Genomic DNA, 17,716 nt, shown 5'->3' with positions numbered 1-17,716 from the left:
CATTTGTGTCACAACCGAAAAGTACAGAAAGTATCTAGGGACGGACACACACCAGCATATAGAGTCAGACTGTCTGACGATCCTGATGGCGGCTCTGTGGGTTGTTATGCCACCCCCTGGCATTTAATGATGGCAGATTTATTTATATTGTTTTTATGACAGATACCTTTCTATTGTGGCTTTTTTTTGTACAGTGGCACTAAACATATAGTTAGTTATGAGCCAGACTTGATCCTGTAGTTATATGAATCCCCTCTACTTTAACAACCATCTTTGTTCTGCTCCACAGGAAACAAACATGGAGTTCATTGAAAAATGTTCCTCAAACAATTACAGAGAACAAAAAGAACAGTATTTAATTTAAATTACAGCAACTAGAATCAACATTTGTTTTAACTATGTAAAACACCATGCCAAAGCTCGAATAAACAGGCTTAAGATGACTGTGTGTTTTTATATTTTGTTACAAACTCGTTACGAATTTGTGCCCATCCAAAAATCCAATGGGTACACTTTCACGCCATAGTTCAGACTCAGTGAACTGTCGGCATGACTGCAGCTGCATATTTTGATAGAGAGGAGCAAGTGCGTGCGTCCAGTGTGTGTGTGTGCGCGCGCACCTTTTTGCCGTGTGCTTGCAAAACAAAAGAGTTCGGATGTAAAACTGTGAGTGTATATTTAACAGCGGCTCTGTCCTCGCATCATCAGGCAGCCTATGTTTTATCCGTCTCGTAGCCCTCCAAAGACTCTAATAAGCTTATGTGTTGTCGGTAATTAGCAGCTAATATATGATGAAAGACGAGCTGCAAATGCCTCATTTTCCCAATGCACTGGCTTTAACACGCAACATCAACAAAGCGATCAATGGTGCGTGAGGTGGGAGGGGGTCGGGGATGCATGCGCTGGTGTTTTCTCAAAGATAGCCCTTTTCAGACGGGGTAATTAATGCAGGCATGCCATTAGTCCTGCATTTAGTCCGTCTGATTATGATCCCAAAACTGCCAAACCAGTATATTTATACCCTCTTTCAAAGGGAGAAGAATCAGACTACCAATTATGTTGCATCCCACAATTGATTGAAATGGCCCAACTATTCAATAGAGCATTTCTGATTTAGTAATTTCCTTTAAATCCCTTTTTAATCCGGGGAATATCAGCTGAGACTCTACTTTCTTTTTCTCAGCAGTATTAGACAAAAACAGAAAACTTTCACACAGTTATAATGTGGACACACTGCATTACTTTCCTTTACCCCGGTGAAAGAGTGAGTGCACAGGAAATAAACTGCCCTCACTTGTTGTGTGACATATTCTAAAGACATTTAAACTGTAGTGAAATGCTGGTATGATGTCCGTATGACTGTCTTCAGATCATTTTCAGGTTGATTTTTACTGAAAAACAGCGCGCGTGTTGCAGTAGAAATGGGTGAGACTCTGAATTTTTCAATCAGAGAAGCATGAGGGAAGCGTGTCTCATGCATCCAGTGTGAACGGTCTGTGAACATGGCAACGAATTTAAAAGCGAGAGGTAACACCATACAGCAGCGCTGCACACACATCCCGTGTCCAGCCTGTTATGCAGTTACACCTGAGGCTGCCTTTACTGCTGAATATAGTTGTTCCAATTAAAAATTTGACCATTTGAAAGCTTCGCAAAAAAAGAAACCCATAACAGTAATCGGCTTGCTCGCAGGCACCTCAAGTGGAGTTTTTCATAAAAACAAGAATGCAACTCATTCACCCTCACCAGCCACATTTCTCCAGCCGTCCACAACTTTCTGTTGTTCATCAGATGATTTATTCAGTGTCTTTACAACAGATGCAACTAAATATTCTGTTGGCAAATAGGTTTTTAGCACTCCACTGATCCCTAGACCCCAGGTGAATATCTTTATCTTTTTGCTTTTCCCTCCACAGTGAGGTCAAAGTGCAACGTCAGCTACAAAACAGCACAGCCGGTGCTCCAGAGAGGATTCACTGTCTTGCTCAAGGATACTTCAAAAAGGACATACGCCTGCTGTCACGGTGGCTTGAACCCCGGGTCTTCTAGTTGGAGGTCAACCCACTTAATCATTGCCTCCACTGTAAATCCCTATCAGTGCAGGATTAGGATTGGAGATCAACATGAGATATGTAACTAGTCCACGGACAGATGAGAAAGGGCCCAGCAGAGAAGTATGTGAAAGGGCAAGGTTAACTTTGCACTCATGATGTTTGAGGTATAGCAAAGGTTTTACCGTGTACCCCTCAGCTAAATCTTAGCTTAGTGAGAATATGCATTAGTAAAGGAGGGAATTCTTTAGTAACATTAAAAATGCAGATGTGGTAAGTGTTCAAAATGTCAGTTTTCTAGAAGAGACTTCACCTTTTTAGCATTGCACTCCTGTAACTTGTCATCCTCAGCCAAGTGACATCACAGCCGCTCCCTCTGCAGCTATAAAACGATTTTTTTTCACATGTGCAGTCATACTGCAAATACTGTAAATTTGATGGAGTTCTCCTTTAAAGTACATGTTCTGCCCCAGCACTGGCAAGCCTTCCCAGCCATTTGTAACCACACTCAACCTGAGATCCTGCAACAAGTTCTACAAGTGAGGAAGATTCAAAATGCCAAAAAAAATCAAAAGAAATAAAGTGAAATACAATGTACACAGGATTACGTATTTCTAGTTTTTACAGTCTCATAAAGCACAATTTGCCAAGTAAGGCATCTCTGTCTACCCACTACATGGCTCTGCAGACTGAAGGTGGGCTCACAACCGATCCCTCTCACCTGATCTCATGGGGAAGCAGATGTAAACAAAACGGAGATTAGTGGGGTGCAACAACTTGCTGTAACCCATTTCAGTGAGAAAAATAGTAGAAGCTTGAATGAGTCTGGAGGTGGGGAGATGCAGTCAACATCTTCAGCAAGAATTGGAGGTGAGATAAAAGCTTCTGTCAACAGCAGTATGCTAGCTAACGTTAGCCTCAAGGGCTTGAACGTGTACCGTTGCTCGGAAGCGCCGCCAGCTGCTGCGGGATGCCTCTCTCATTAATTGTTGTGGTCCAGCTTGGAAAGTACCGATGTAATCACTCAGATTTTAAATCATAAATATAAAACATGTTTGGTGTTGTTTGGGTGGCCACGATGAGATATGTGCAGTTCAGGAGACTTAAGACTGGATCTGTAAACACCTCACATTACCAGACTATCTGTGCTGAACAGCATGTTTTTTGAACAGGCATTAGACTAGTTCCTTAATATTGCAACATATGAATTTAATGGAATAAACAAATGTAATTTGTTCTGCTCATGCCCTAATGATGGGGCAGTTATATTATAAGCCTGTTTATTTATGCATTCACACAGTCAGCGATTCTTTTTTATTTTTTTGGTCTGCTGTCCTCCCTGCATTTGACAACTCCCCTTGTTTGTCCTTGTGTGACCATGTGTGACTGAAATTTGTCACTAGTCAAGGGAAAAACTCTGCGTCTTTGTACTGGCACATATGATTATAGACTCAATGCACCTACAACTGATTGTCGCAGATTTGAAAGAAGGTTGTGGCCTCTGTGACCACGAGCATCAGATGAAGTTTCTATTGACCGATTTTTAAATGGTTTGCAAAATGTGTGTTCTTTCTAAAGGTGTGTGAAGACAGAAATCATTAGAAGGTATAGCTGAAATGTTTAATTGAATTCAGACCCTTTGTGCACATCTTAGCCCACTGAGCCCTGGTCTGGATGTATTTATATAATAAGCTGGTTGGGGGTGTCTCATCTGCACATATTTGATTTCTTTATGAGTTTTCTCAGTTGTTTGAACAAGCAGATAAATTAAAATTTGTATAATCCACCAGTCAGCGAAGTAGTGATGATTTAGCTAAATATTGTCCTTACTTATGTTTGTTCAATTTCACCCCTTTCAATTATCCTTCTTTCTCTCACAAAGGAGAAAGCAGTCACATCAAAATGACATTTTCAAAAATAAACCGAAGAAAGTTTGTAAATCCCATATGGCAGAGCTTGGACACAGTAATCAGTCTCTGAGGGGAAACGATAATTATCAGGCAGGGGGATAGATGAGGTAGACACTCCTGTTTGTGTTTGTTTCTGTAGGACTGATTTTCTGGCTTTCCCTCCATTGACAGAAGATACACAAGGTCTTTCAAGTTGGTCACAGTTTTTATTGATATCAACTAATGAGGTGAAATGTAGAAAGTACACACAGCAAGAGTTTGGACAAATTAGGAAGGTGGGTTTAAAAAATTGTCCCACTGATTCCTCCTATCATGAGAACAGTGGCATACAACAATGAGAAACAGCAATTTAGTCTGTTCAATACACTGTATTTATACATAAAATAGTGAAAATTGTAAGTCCATATAGGCTGGGCACTATCTTACATAAACAAATCAATCAATCAATGTGGAGACAGACTTTTAGAAATGTATATATTTCTTTCAGTTTTGGTTTTAAAAGGACTGACAGCTGTGAGTTATTGCTTTCATTCTGCTCTTCTGCTGTTAGAGTGCTACTATTCTTTACATGCACACTGGCACAATAAAGGTGTTGATAAAACTCAGCTAAAACTAAATATGCCATCCGTCTCCACCTGCCATTGAATTCTCGTCACAACACCGCTATTGTTCGAATCATCTCAAGCGGCTGCCTGTTTGTTGCACTACCAAACAATGCTAATGATAGCTAGCTGGCGTAAACATTGCTAATGTTAGTGAACAGTAATGTCACTAATGCCAGCTAACGTAGTAAATAATGCTGGGTGCATATTATATACTGTAGAACTCAGCCATTTTAATGTTTTTTTGACAAGCCTTGTTGGAAGCTGGAACCAACCGTCAGACTTCTTACACAGAGCTAGACAAAACAATCATTTTGAACCTGACAAAAGTTTTTAAATTATTGAGTCACATTCACAATAATGTTTTTAAGGAAAGAAATGATTTGTCAACATAAAATGTTATCACTGTGACCCTTAACACCCCTATTGGCAATGGCCACGAAATATGACTTCTCCTGCAGAAATCTAGATATGAAACCAGGTTTCTTATTTTATATGTTTATGAAATCAGGTTACTAACAAAACCCCTTCTGTGCATGTAAACACAGTGTCCACAAAGGACATGAGTCAATAATTAATCCCTCTTCACAAAGCGCGTTCACTTTACAGAACCATGGAGAGATGTCCCGAGCACATGACATATCGTTCACTTCCACAGCAGCCGAGCATATGCTCTCATTTGAACCTCTACACTAATCAGCACTTCACATTCACAAGGAGAGCTCGAGTGTGTGTTTGTGTGTGCCTGCGTTATGCTTGCTCATAACCCTGTTGGCTCCTATAGTCGAACCACTGGACCACTTTGATTTATGAGTAGTGTGGTGTAAAATAATGGTATGGTTCTAAAATTAGGAAGTGCTGCATGCTGTATCTCTTCTTATTTCATGAAAAGGGAGCAGGCCACTGCCCTGAAGCATTTTCCTTCAAGACTTTTCTCAGTAAAGACACAATAAAACTGAGGATTTTACCCCAGCATCTGGCTTTTTTCCCTTATAGCTAATGGTTGAATGCAGTTTATGTTTCAATCATTATTTTCCAAACTATCCCAAACTATAAAACAACTCCAGTTGTCTCTGAACTAACAGCCTATTACGGCCAATTCAGTCAGCCAGCTTGCAGTCCAGGCGGGAGAAGTCAGGGGGTCACCAAAGTCTGTGACCTAGCTTGGGAGCAGGCCTGGAAAACTGCAAGAATTGGAAGCAGGGATCATATCAAGGTCGTGTCTTTTGGCTCGGCAGTCTGTGGATGGTGTTCATACCATGCTCCCGAGCTCAGCCCATGCACGAACTGCTACAGCAGGGCAGTCTAGCTATAGAGATTCTGAATTGCTCACAGTTAAAAAGTTCAGGCAAAGTAAAAAAAAAAAAACATCACATGCAGTGTCAGTTGAAGGTTAACCACCAGGCTGCTCTGAGGGGGATCAAGCCAACTGGGTGTCCAGGGAGTCTGGAGCCACTGAGGGTACTGCATAAGGCTTCAAAATAAAAGCCTGATGTTGTTGTACCTTTGAGGGCGAGACATGAGGTTATTACATTGAAGACACACCTTGATCCCACCACAGGGAAGGGTTGTCTGCTCTGCAGGGAGGCAGAAAGGGTGCAACATTTGCCCTTAGACTGTGGGGGGGTGGAAGGGCTTACAGGAGACATTTATGAGCATTATTTTCTCCTGTATGTTGCACAGTGAACATACAGAGTATAGGTGGAAGGTCATGAATGATTCACATTGAAAACATGGGAAAAACAAGGAGTATACAAGTATGTGGATCATTTTTCATTGTTTTAATTTTAGCTTTTACATATGTGATTTTAAACCAAAGTGAAAGTTGTTCTCTCACAAACATTTCTCTTAAAAACAAAAATACTAATTTATCGAACCCTAACTCTGATTTCATCTTAAAATGCTGCAGTGTTCTTCTGGAAACACTCAAATTGCAAAATTTAATTGAAAGAAATTAAAAAATTAATAAAGATTATAAATGTTTTAAAAGTAGATGAAGATGGAATGTGAGGAAACTCAAAAACATGCCATTAAAGAGGGTACCAATGTCTAATTAAAAAGATTCAAAACTGACATTCAATTAAGTTGTTAATATGTAAAATGTAGAAGCAAGAATGCCAAGTATTGATTCTACTTCCACACAAGTCCTTGTTTCCATTGTGTATCTACAGGTTGAGATGTTGCTGACTTATCATTGATTGCAGAGCACAATAATGCACTTCATAACAAACAGGTTGTCACTATTTCACAAACACTTCACAAACTTATCCAAGGTTACTGTGTAGGCATGTTTTATATAAGTATGTCTGTAACTTTTTAATCCATGCTCTGTTTGTTTGGATGTCAGTATGTATTGTGCATGTGTGTCTCTGAAAACAGCATGTGACCTTGAAGAAAATATAACTGTATTCAATGTTTGTTAGTGCGTAACACTTTTCCAGAGTTCTGAATCACCATCCATAACTCAGATTTTCTCCCTGACAGGAGATTAGAAATGTGGATTCATCTTCCTACATAGTACGCTAGCTACCTCGCTACATTCATGGAAAATGTGACTGAAATTGTCCACAATAATGATGCTATCAGGCAGGCAAACAAAATTTGTGATGATTATCAGGTCAATGAGTTCATGTTGTTTTGTGTATATCCTAGTGAAGACCAGCTTGAGGTTTCACCCTCACTGTGAGGACATTTAGCAAAGTGAGGACACTTTAACGAGTCCTAACCTTTTTTAAGGTTTGTTTAAGGGTTAAGACTTGCTTTTAGGGAGAAATCTGAATATACAATTATGATAACAGTTTGGCATGTGGTTGCAATGTTTAACCTGCATCACCTGAAATTTTGGTCAGTTGAGAGCAGCAAAAGAAAGATGTAAACTTGTTTGCAAACAGTTGCTTATTTAGATATAAAGCAGTTAGAGAGCAATATTATCATTCATTTGGATCATGTTTGTGGCCATATGACAAATCTATATCCACTGTCTTTTTTCACTGTTTTGGTTTCACTTCAGAGGGGAAACATACAGTACGTCTCTTTCTCATACATGCTCATCTATGTTCATCAGCTGGAATGCTAACTTTCTGCCGTTTGGTGCTGGACAGGTAGCACACAGTGCCTTATTAAAACTTTTTCATTGAAAACATCTGCCTGCTGCATCTAAAAAAACTGCTGATAAAGGTGATGTTGAACCAAAACAGTCAAATTGTGAGCTGTAAAACCAAAACAATGCGCTCAAAGATGCTGAAATGCTCCGAATTGCACAGCTGGCCGATATTTATGTGTGGGTTAGTCACCACAAGCAACACTTTGCACGTAGTCATTTGATGAATTTTTGGGGAAAAAAATGTGTTCACTGCAGCCTTAACAAAACATTTAGGGGAAGGGAAAGGTTTCTTATCAGGCTCTTACAAGTAGAGAATGACAACCATGTGTGCTACATTAGTTTTACTTATATTTAGGATTGTAATTATCTAACTGCATTGCAAGTTAATGAAAAATGTGTTATGTTTTAGAGATGCAGGCATTAAAAATGCCAAATCAAAGATTCTCCAGGCCTGGTTTGCCAGCAAATGATGATCTGCTGTTGTTGACCGTAAAAATGGGACGCAGCCAAAAGGAGATAAAATATCTAACAGCACTGGTGGACTAGGTTGTTTTAAAAAATGATGCCTCAAAAACAAACCTGGACCATGTAAAAGTCCTTTCATTTACAGGTGCATACGTATGGTGCACAAATTACAATATTTTCAAAGCCAAATTGAATATAGCAGCAACCAGACCTTAAGTTTTTCTTCATACTACAGATATCCTTCTGTTGACTGTATTACGAGAGACATAAATTATTTAATAAAAAACCCTCTCACTTCAGAGCTATATCTTCTATATAGAAAGAAGAAAGGAAAAAGTAAAGAAAAACATGATACCTTAATAGAATTTCCTCTCTGGGGTGACACCAAAGTTCAGCAGCAGTTCACGAGAAAAAAAAACAAAACTGGGACTCCTTTCTGCTTGCAAGCTTCACAAAGTCTGAGCCGCAGCAAAAAATCACTTTCTAATGGTGTCATTATTTTCGAAACTTCATCTTCGATTAAGCTGTCTCACTTGGATTGACACGCTCAAATTTAAATTATCACAAGTTGATAGGAATGTATAATAAGCTCCACCTCGGCGGTGTGACCTCGCCGATGACTCCCGGAGATATAAGAACAGTTAAAACCAGTTCTCACTTGCTCTCACACAAAGACAATATTTCACATTATTTCACTTGCTTTCAATATAACCCCGTGTTACACCAACCAAAGCACTGTCTGGCATCTGTGTCTGCTAATAGGGTCATTAATATTCATATCTTCACAGAGATGAGATGAGAAACACACTGGCGAGCACACATTCACACACATAAGAGAAATACACGCACTCCACAAAGAGAAATCAGTTGGCTGCTCAAATATAATTACTTGACTGCTGGCTGCCATTTAGGACGATGCCTTGATAGATTATTTTTGTCTATCATCCTCTCTGTCTTTCTGTCTCTTCTCTGTATTTCTCTTGACTTCAGTTTTCCCTGTCGCTGAATGTTTTTCTGTCTCCCTCTTTTCTCACCCATCTGTCCTCTCTGAAACATTTGCTTGGCGTATCCAACTATGCTGATTTGATTCAAGTAACAAGTGCTTTGTTGATATAATTTTCCATATGAACTCACTCTTGAAGCTGAACTGAATGGTCTGGTGAAGTATGTCTGTGTCTCTGCCATAATACATTAGCTTTCAAGCTATGAAAGCTTCTCTAAGAAGAGACAAAGATGCTGGTTTCATTTCCACTTAAGCTGCTTCAATGTACATAAATTCCATCTGGTGGAACAGCATCAACAGTTTTATACTGGCAACCTCTTGAGTCTTTCAGTGGTAGTGTTTTAAATGAAATATCAAAAAGTCAACTGGCATTTAAAGCTGAGACTGAAAGGTCAATCTTGACCTTACAGACAGTAGTTGACAAAACAATCTCACCACAAGAAAAAAAAGAAGCTCTGCACTGAGCTTAACTTTTGCCACAACAAAATGTGTAGGACCCTGTCCTCATCAGAAAAACAACCATATAGGTCCAAAATGAAAGCAGCTTGTTAAGGCCCATATTTATGTTTGTTGTTAGGCGGCTACCTTTAGCAGCTGTAGTGGTTATTACAGCTGCAAAGCGGGAAGTGAGGAGAAGTGGTATACAGAGTGAAACGGTTGGCTTAAACAAACGATGTTCGTGTCCGGTGTGAAACCAGAATTCAGCTGTGACTTCTTTAACTTACTTACAAAGTGAAGTTATGTCACGTGCATAATGTAATGTAAGTAACTTAGGAGACGTAGGTACATTAGTAATGTAATTTATAGAAGGAACAAACCACAATGTTTTCCTAAACCTAACCATGTAGTCTTATGTAAACTCAACCAAACTCAAACCATACAATGAAGGTCATGTATGGGTGATGTTCAAATTCATGGATCTGTTCTGCAAACCAGCCTCATTGGGAAGCATTAGTAGTACCTACAACAAAAAGGCTCCACCATGCAGTCCCTTGGATTTTTTTTTTTTTTTCCAAAACATGTCATTTGTAATTGCCCTCCAGAACATCAAGACAGGACAACATCATTAGTCTGTGCCTTCCAAAACCGAAAAATTGAAAATCACCTGCAAAATTCAAATTGTTTCTGATCTGACACTGGTTCTGTTAAAGTTTGTTCAGGTTTAGGTACAACATTGACTCAGGTTAGAGTTAGGTAAAGGTCATTGTTGTTAAGGTTAATAAGCTAACGAACATGGTCATGATTAAAAGAAACCACCTTTGACTGTCAGTATAGGAAAAAAGCAGCAAACAGCACTCGCGGTTCAACATTTTGACCTGTACTTCCTCCCGTTGCGAACTTTGTGGCTCAACAACAGCATCATACTATTTCTTCTTTCCTGCATAATTCACAAGGCCACTAGAGGGACTTATCGTGTAAATATTTGTCGCGTTTGACTATTTGCATAACAACTCTTCATTTTTCTTGGAAGCTCTACTTCTTTCATTTCAATAAAAACATGAGACAAATACTTTCTTGCCTACACCAGAAATATCCCACAAACAACTAAATTAATTAAAAGTCAATTTGAAAATTATTCAAATTAACACACGAATGAAGAATATATTTTAATAGATTTAATTCTATTACAAACATCTGCTTTATTTGACAGTCTTAACTTGCAAAATAACTAAAAGAAGTGTTTTGTCGATGTTTATGTCCGATGATCATTAATTCCATCTTCTGAGCCTGCCACTTTGTTCTTGCCTGAGAAATTAATCCTCAAAGAGATGTTATTTTTAGAGGCATAATTTCTTGTCATAATTTGAGTTATTAACATCTGATGGTTAGTGCATACTTTTGCTTAGTTATATGAAAGAACAAATAAAGAAGAAGGTGAGTATTTTGGGGTAAAATCATCCACTGACTTTGACTATATTCAGTAATATTTATATCTTCAGCACCTTTAAGTTAAATTTGCACTTTGATAACAGGTGGCCCTTTTGTTTTGTTAGACAGCAGGCTACAAGGCGCACCCATTTACTAAATTATGAGGTGAGGTCTGTAACGCTTGTCGTTTAGAACAGGTGGACCCAAAAGTGGATGCCAAACAGGGAGTGAAACATGAATTTATTGATCACAAAATGTTTTGCTGGTAGGAAGAGATGGTGAGCTCGAGCGCACGCCAGTGGAGACTCACGGTTACGCAGGAGGCTGGCTCGGGCAGTCAGGGTTGTGAGGGGTGGCAGAGGTGCGCGAGGCTGGCTGGTGAGTGGTAGGAGGAGCCGGTCCACATGTATGGTCCGGTCACACTGGAAGAGGAGGAAAACAGGATTAAAGCACTGCCGAGTGAACAAAAGAAAGCTTTCTAAATACATAAACTCAGGAGATGCAGAGAGCGATCAAGTACCACTGGAGCTGGCGACAATAATCTGGCACTGTGCAGAGGGAAGGTCTGGGTATAAGAGCAGGTGCTGATTACACTCAATGCGCTGCAGGTGTGTGGACCGGCACAGCAAAGCCTCGCGCAGCCTCACCAAGCACCTCTGAAACACAAAGCACAGAAAACAGACCACAAACAGGCAACCAATCATAACAAAGTCCTCATGTTGGTTGCCTCCATGGGGACCCTGTACCTACCAATCCTTATCAAACGCCTGAGAACTGTTGTTAAGCACGCGTGTTGATGCTCCCTTCCTTTGGTTAGTCCTCTCATGATGGTGAAATGGTGAAGGATGCCTTCCCACAGGACATCGCCACCTCAGACATTTGCATGTGGAGACATTTTAAAGGAATTTATCAAAGTAGGAATACTTGCTCCCTGGATGAAATCTGCAAAATCTCTCACTCTGTGTGTCTGTGTGTGTGCCGGTATGTATGTTTGTATAAACCCATAAAAATGTAAGAGTATAGTTGTATGTGTGTTCATGCATACACATACAGGTGTGTATGTGTGTGTGAGTGTGCAAAGGGATCACACAATCATTTCCCCTTGTCTAAACATGGCGACTGTTTACCTTAGTAGATTGGAAACTCCTGTCAGTCCTGGTAATCATGACAGTGTCTATGTGTGTCAGGGGGGTTGTTGAATGTAAGTAAACACAGATAAAGCAAGAGTGAAACGCATGCCTGTTTTTCAAAATTGCTGTCAAAATGACTGCGTGGAAACAATGGGTTTTATAAAAAAATTTCATTTAGGAGTCATCTTTAGCCTTGTCCTTGATTATGTGTTAGCCAACAGCCGGCCAGTGTTTTTGACAATATAACTGGTTGAATTGTTTTGATGTTGGCCTCAAAAGACCTAAATGGATTCACTAGGTTTGTAATAAAACTCTTCCATTACAGGCTGACATAATCAACAATATGGGATTTCTTCCTTTAGACTATTCCATGTAGTGGCTTTTAGTTTCCATGACTGTTAGAATACCTAGAGGATTGAATCAAGAGCTCGAAAAGTGGTTCAAATATTTGACATTTTCTGACGGATAGCTTCCCACAGCAGACTCAGACAGAGGTAATCTCTATTTTTCACACAGTCCAATGTTTATTTTTTTTTTAGATCTGTTGCAGCTCAATATTAACTCCATTAGTCATGTAGTCATTTTAGATTTGTGTGTGATGAATAAACAATAATGCAATCTTTAGAATATTATTCAGCTGGAAAACAAACTCCCCCGGCCTCAATGCCAAGTCTGTGTTATATTTGTGTGTTGTGTGTGTAAATCTCCTTGAAATTAGTGACCTTGCACATACATATGAATATAACAAACCTCATATTACTTTGTGAGATACCACCTTGCTGATATTAATCTGCAAAGAAATGTGTTTCTAGCATTTTAAATGCTTTTGTGCCCAACACACCCTTATACCTAAAAGACTGAAAAGATCAGTCAGTCCCTTCCAAACAGACATGACTGTTGGAAGACCAGTGGACCATCGTCATTTGGTCTCACTTGGGTTAGGTTCAGGCAAGAAAACTAGATTATCAATGTAAATTCAGTTACGAACGTACTTACATTACGTACATTACTGCATTTACATTATGTACATGACATAATTTGACTACGTAAACGAGTTGAACTTATGATTTTCAGTTTCACAATGGACACAAACAGCGGCCTCCATGGGTGAAAGTCCTGTGCTTGTTTGACCTGACCACCCATTCCAGACCTCCTCCCTATGCTGCTTTGTCACCGTTTATAGTACTTCAACTGACTTCCTCCTTTGCTGCTGTAATAATTACTACAGCCATGAGAGAGCAAGAAACGTCGTGATGAGCTGCTTTCACAGTATGGTTGTTTTTCTGATGAGGATGGACTGGTTGTGAACATCTGTGAACACATTTTTCACCTCCACATGCTTTTTACTTAATTGGCCAGATATAGACCTCTTTCCAGGAATGTGCCAGGAATAGACAGAGCTCAACTAACATTTTTTAATTTTTTTTTAGCAAGGGCATTAGTTTGTTTTCAGAAATGAGGAAGGGACAGAGTGAAGTTTAAAAATATAGGAAATATCATAAATTCCTGTTTTGTGTCTTTACTACAGAGAGCAGTGTGCTTTACTGGCCTTTCTTTGATGTACAGTTCTGCTGTTCAGTGACGTCCATATACCCTTATCAGCCCTGACTAATGTCTGCAGGTATTCTTTTAAGGATGCATACAGCCCCAACAACCTTCAACAATAAGAATGCAGCAAGTACATACTGTAGCCTGAGAGGTGAAACCCAGGGCAAGAAAATGCTGCAAAGGATCCACTGCTGCTTGTTAAGCTTATGCTTAACATAAGCCTAGCTGCTTAGAGGACACAGTAATAAATGAAGGGGACTCAGACAAGCATGTCAACATTTCACCAACTTCGCTTATCTGTAATATGGTGGCTGGACAGTAAGCAAACACTGTCTGGGAATACTTTAGTGAGAAAATGGACCTGAAACAATAAAAGCAAGGGGGACAAAAAAAAAAAGATTTTGAAAAGCAAGACATTAGCTCCCTCACCGCCAGTGGAAATTACGCTGGCGTAAGTTCATCATCCAAAATAAGTTCAAACATCCAAGTATGGGTGCTTAAAATATAATAATAATATAATACATGATACATGTCCTCACCTGATGAAGTTGATGTGGTGAACATGTTAGCCAGCAACGGCCAATTTATACATTCAAAAGCATTCATTTGGAGTCATGTTTCAGGCCATCTTGCAAATGTAAGTCCTATGTTCATCAACTTTTTAGAGCCAATTTGGTCGTCTCCATCAACTCCTGGGGGAAATATCTGACTTTTTAAGTGCTAGACGTTCCACTATGTTCACCAGCTTGTTGCTAACTATGTCTGTCTGCCATTTGGTGAAGTCTATCTTGAGCTAGGGAGACCATATTTGCCTGACAATTATCTGTTGGCCTGTCACATTATACACAGAGTCAGATCCATTGACAAAATATTGATTAGCAGAGCTTTAAGCATCAGTAACTAATCAAGGTTCTTCTGGATGTTCATTTTATAGGTTTATAGACCTGTACCTGTACATGGAACCTACTCCTGACCACACTGCTCCAAGTCACTCCTCTCCAGAAACACGTGGGTTTTTTTTCTCTTACAGTGGAAAGGTTGAGCGTTTATTTCACCAGCTTAACTCTGGGGATCCATGATAGCCTGGATGTCAAGACCTCCAAATTGGCTTTTAGGACCAGGGAGAGCAATGAGGAGAGAGCACTGAAGTGTTTCCTGTGGGTGGTGAATATAAGAAATGTGTGTAGACAGAGATGGGGGGGAAAAGAGTTTTAAAAGGTTTCTTAAAGAGAGGGAATACGATACAAGGAAAGAAAAAGTGAGAGAGAAATAGAGTTGAAGTATTTCCTCAGGGGTGAGAGCTGTCTTTTAGATGACTGTTTGAAGATTGTGAATCCATTCTCTATGGATATTTATCATTTCCCCGTGGATGTGCATTCCCAACCAGCTGCCATTTATCAAGGTAGACAGACAGGGAGAAAGAAGGCGTGGCTGCAGGGCAGATAGAGAGGGAAACGAGGGAAGAGAAAATCACTATTTGGATGGAGACACTCTGAGGACAGTTTTTAAGTAATTGTTAACACAGAACATCTGCAATATTAATGGATACATTTGCATGAGATAAGAGCTTTCTGTAATTGCTGTCACAAATTACGGAGATGGAAGCTTGGACTGCACCAATTCCATCACACCAAAGATGTGAGAAATGGCGTACATTGCATGAATTCAATGAATAAGAATGACATGATTGAACAATAATAATACAGCATTACTCCAAATAGTAGCCTGGACAACTCAAGGTGGTTGCATAATTTCAGAGTTGGTTGGAAAACGGTTATACAAGAATTAGCAACCCAATCGCCAGAAGTCAAAATTACACGTTTCTTAATGTTTCAACTTGAAGTTGAGGTGACTGTGCTTATGCCCTACTTAGGTTTAGGCACAAAAACACTTGGTTAGGTTTAGGAAAACATCAGGGTTTGGCTTTAAATACCTGTTTTGGTCACCACATTCATCGATGGAGATGGTCTGACTTCTCACGTTAACTATCTGGTTTTGGTCACCACAAAAACTGCTGGAAATGTCTATAGGTCAACACTTGCTTTTGACTCGAACTGCACTCTGCCGTTTGGCTGTTGTTGTGGAAAACTTCAGTATAATCCAGGGTTTGATGAAAAGCATGTATCTTGTGTGATAAAAATCATGTTAAAAGTTTGGAAAACGACATATTATCAATCATATATTAACAATAATATGTATCTGTGTGAGAAAAATCTTGTTTGTGTGATCATCTCCAGAAATAACAGTGTCAGACATGTCCAGACTTGCCCCAGCTGGGTAGTCCCTGCAATACCAGATCTGACCAGACACACTTAGAAGCGAGCCTCAGAGAAATTGTTACAGTCTCCCAACAGTATAAAACCAGGGGTATTGAGAGCAGTGTCTTTGTCTGATTGGATCATCTTGAGTTTGTTGGGGTTGCTGTCTGATATTGTTACAATTAATCCTGAAGGGGGCAAGAATGTATGTACCAAATTTCGTGCCAATCCATCCAATAGTTGTTGCAATATTTAAGTCTGGACCATATTTAATTGATGGACCAGCCAACAGGGCTATACTGTGCATGGTCAATATGTTACCACATCGATTATATTTGCATTTAAATTACAGGGATTTAAGATGGCAGCAGACATCCACCTTTGTTTTTACAGGCACAAGTCAATCTATTTAACCCCAGTCATGATCGTGACTTAAATGTTGACATGACCTGTATTTACACATCAAAAACAGCTAATTATGGTGTTTTGAACATTAAGACAGCATAAAATCCCTAGTATTTAAAAATATTACAGTCATTTTCACTATTATACTTGTCTGAACAACAAAGTATTGCAAATGAAGAAAGACACTGAACAGAAAAGACAGATGGAGTTGACTTACAGTCTATATGGAATAGAGAGGGGGGGTGGGGGGCAAATTGAAAAGAAAAAACGGTTACATGAGGACACAGGAGATGATAATCAGACCTTTTTATATCGGGTTTTCCATAAGATAAGGCTCTCAGTTGGGATTGATGGTCAGCAAATATTATCTGGCAGTGGGAAGGGTTTTTAAAGATTAAATCTTACTCAACTTAATTGAATAGCCCGCACAATCATATCAAACATGCTTTAAATGTATTATCTACCACCTGCAGCTTCCTGCGCAGGTCCTGTAATGTGTGGAGCTGGCACACTGAGGTATCTCAGGAGTCAGCATCCTGTAAGAATGAGAATGAGAGAGAGAGAAAAAAAAAACTGGTTCTAATATCGGAAACATTTCAGGAGTGAGGAGGATATTGTCAGCGTGTTTACAGCTGAGAAACAAACAAATCTGTCAGGTCAGTTTTTTTTTTCCTGTGATGCAATCCATTTCAAAATCTGATAGGATTCTTAGGAACTCTTGTAATTTCTCAGCAGTCTTTGGTCGAAGAAGGAGACAACAAAAGGCTACCTGATAGAAAAAGGCACAAGAGATGTTAGGTACATGCTTCCTTCGGAGCAGAGGTTTATGCTCCCTGGAAATTCTCCGGATTTGTCTTTTTTGTTTTAAAGCAAATTTAAACCTTTGCATGGCCAACCCTTCAGCATGAGACCTTTACTGTGCGAGTAATTGACACTGACATTATTAGATACTCTTAAAGTTACGAGTCATCCATAGACCTTTACTTCCCTCAAGGAAATTGATTGGAATGGTTATATTAAACAAGCTTAAAGTTGTCTGCAGGGGTGTAATGAAGTCTAATAGGTGAGTTTATTGTGGCTTCCCAGAGCTTAACAGAGCTTCAAATCTAAGGACCAATTGAGAAACAACTGATCAACAACACTTGTTGCTGCAACCTCTGATGTTACATTGTCAAGCAACGCTATCGCTAACACGTCTCTGACCACGTTTTCAAGACAGTTTAATTTCTTTAAAGACGTTTAAAATGTGTTGTGTCGTATTTGCTTAGTTGTTGGTGTGCAAGTAGCTGGCTACGAGTGTTTTAAATGCATCTCATCCACTTGATACCCCTTAACAAAGCCTGAAGATTATGGAGCAGCAGGAAGAGAAAGG

The sequence above is a fragment of the Pagrus major genome, chromosome 5 (assembly GCF_040436345.1).
Source record: "Pagrus major chromosome 5, Pma_NU_1.0".
In the NCBI taxonomy this organism is placed as follows: domain Eukaryota; kingdom Metazoa; phylum Chordata; class Actinopteri; order Spariformes; family Sparidae; genus Pagrus; species Pagrus major.
This window is presented reverse-complemented; position numbering follows the sequence as displayed.